This window comes from Thunnus albacares, chromosome 18, assembly GCF_914725855.1.
Source record: "Thunnus albacares chromosome 18, fThuAlb1.1, whole genome shotgun sequence".
Classification (NCBI taxonomy): Eukaryota; Metazoa; Chordata; class Actinopteri; order Scombriformes; family Scombridae; genus Thunnus; species Thunnus albacares.
In genome coordinates, this window is record NC_058123.1 from 1,212,960 (window position 1) to 1,215,754 (window position 2,795).

General features: G+C 36.8%; 1 long non-coding RNA gene across 1 annotated transcript; it reads left to right on the plus strand.

Moving 5' to 3' along the window:
* Positions 1-840: 840 nt before the first annotated feature.
* On the plus strand, positions 841-2,472 carry LOC122968206. The gene is made up of 2 exons (XR_006398781.1): positions 841-1,297; positions 1,661-2,472. It is a non-coding gene; the product is annotated as an uncharacterized LOC122968206 (long non-coding RNA).
* The last annotated feature ends 323 nt before the right edge of the window (positions 2,473-2,795 follow it).

The window sequence follows — 2,795 nt, forward strand, 5'->3', positions numbered from 1 at the left end:
CAACTTTTTCTGTAAATTTGAGGAACTTATTCAATTTACTTGAATTTTATTTAAAGTTTTCTTACTTTAAATCTACTCAGTAATTTAATGCATCACTTAATTACCATCATTTTTTAAATTAACCCTTTATCGTGTTTTACGGTGTAGTTTTTGAAGCAAACAGAGCTGGATTTTTAAATGATTGAGTCACAGAAGAAGAAATATTTGCAGCTTTTATTGTTTGTATTTTGGGGAAAACTTTCCTAACATGACCAGTCTGAACATGTTTCTTACAGTCAAAAAGTCCTTTTTCCCAAAACAGCTGAATGTAAAAGAGAATCATCTTATAATTCAATCAATATAATAAGTTGATTGATCCTTGTTGCTGAGGAGAGACTCAGTCAGCTGTGATGCTGCCTGTCAGCTCTGAAAAACCTTTTCTTTCATAAAGATTCATGTTGAGTTCATGAGCGGCTCCGTTTGGAGAAGTGAATGATTTCTCTCTTTTATTATTACATTTGAAATGTTTCTGGGTTAACACGTATGTTAAAGCTGCTATTAATCAAACATGGCAGCCGTGTCATTTGTCTCTCGGTGTCGATAGCGGCGAGTCCCCGGCTGCTGCTATAAAAGCCACAAACACATCAGCGCTTTAATTAATGCAATTAAATGGAGCAACGATTTCTCAGAGGCCACCGTCACAACTCTACTGACCCATGAACCGAAGGGCCCCGATAACCAGCACGTATTCATCAAATGAGTGAAAATATGAACTAAGAATCCTTCATTTTACAAGCTTGACTTAACGGTAACAGATCCTCTCAGGATCTTCATGTTGTTGATCCTGGACACAGATGAATATAAAAGCTGTGAAAATTTAAACTACAAGCACAACATACATAAACTAACTTACATGATACAGGACTAGTGTGTCCTCCTGTACAATTAACATGACATGAACAGAAATATGGATTCAATAAAAACAAACTGAAGGAAACTGAACTTGAACACGGAGGTAAACGGGTACAAAACACATTATTAGTATCTCTTCTTGATTAATTCAGTTCATTTGGTCTATAAAATGTTGGAAATTGAAAAAAAACACAGATCACAGTTTCCTGAAGTCCAAAGCAACGTCTTTAAATGTCTCGTTTTGTCCAAAACCTCAAATTATTCAGTTCACGATGAGATAAAATGTAAGAAAAGCTGCAAATTCTGACAATAGAGAAACTGCAACAAGGTAAAGATTGTAAATTTCACTTGAAAAATACTTTATTGTCTCTTTAGGGACAATAAAGTATTAATTTATTATTTCATTGTCCCTAAAGAGACAGTAAGTTATTTTTAAATTTACAATCTTTACCTTGTTGCAGTTTCTCTATTGTGAGAATTTGCAGCTTTTCTTACATTTTATCTCATCGTGAACTGAATAATTTGGGGTTTTGGACAGTTGGTCGGACAAAACGAGACATTTAAAGACGTTGCTTTGGACTTCAGGAAACTGTGATCTGTGTTTTTTTTCAATTTCCAACATTTTATAGACCAAATGAACTGAATTAATCAAGAAGAGATACTAATAATGTATTTTGTACCCGTTTACCTCCGTGTTCAAGTTCAGTTTCCTTCAGTTTGTTTTTATTGAATCCATATTTCTGTTCATGTCATGTTAATTGTACAGGAGTCCACATGTGCATCCCCCGACTCTCCAGTACAGGAAGCAGCAACTGCTTTGGTAACTGTAATTATAAATATATCTGTATTGTCAATCATGTCAAAGTTGTTTTCATTTACTCCAGTTGCAGGAATACGTCACAAATAACAGAACCTGATCTCTTTATAAAACCTGCGACGCTGAATAAACAGTTGCACAATTAACTGTTTGTAATTACGGTGGTGTAATAGAGCGCAGGCTGTCTGCAGATCAGCACGTCCATTTTCACAGCGGCGACGGCGTAATAATGTTCCACAACATAACGGTAACACTTGTTCCAATAAAAGCGGCAGTTTTACACCATGTTTTCATAGTAAGCTTTTATTTGACTGCTGTAACAGTGCTGTGAATTCATCAAAAACATTTACAACTCACAGTAACTCATGAATGTCCCCCCCCCCCCCCCCCCCCCCAACAGCTGCACAGACTCTTATAAAACGCTGCCGAGTCTCTGCTGTCTAAAAATATCACTGTTTTTTCCTACGTTTGTCAGAAACTTTTTCTTTGCGAGGCGGTTTTGATTTACAGGTCAGGACTCGTATTTATCAAACTGCTCAGAGTAAGAAAATCAGTCCAGTCGGCCAAAAAAAACTCTCAGAGCGATGTGTCTTTAAGTACGAGGAGTGAAAACATTTCATCAACGTTCTTATCTTAAGAAATCAACATGTAGGAGTCTGAACCTGGTCGCAGCAGCTTTGAAACAGTGTTTCAGCATCATAATAAATCAAACTTATGTTTGTCATTAAAAGACTGGTTCACTATTTTTCCAGTGTGTCTTAAAATGCTGTAATCATTCCTCCTGTTCATACTGACCATTAGAAGATCCCTCAAGTAGATATCTTACAACGTTACAGTCTTACGGTCTATACTTCCACCTGCAGCTCAACAGGGAAACACAAAGACTGTAAATGTGTCAGATATCCACTTGATATGACTAACTCAGACTGCTGAAGCTGACTAGAAGCTCATATATGACTGCGTATCTGAGAAGTTTGATAAATTCAGACCCTGGTTGAACTCTCAGTGTGATTCCTAGAAGTCGTGCTGAGATAAACGTGATCCCTGGAGAGAGGATAAGATGAAGAGTGATGGACGTAAAGATGTC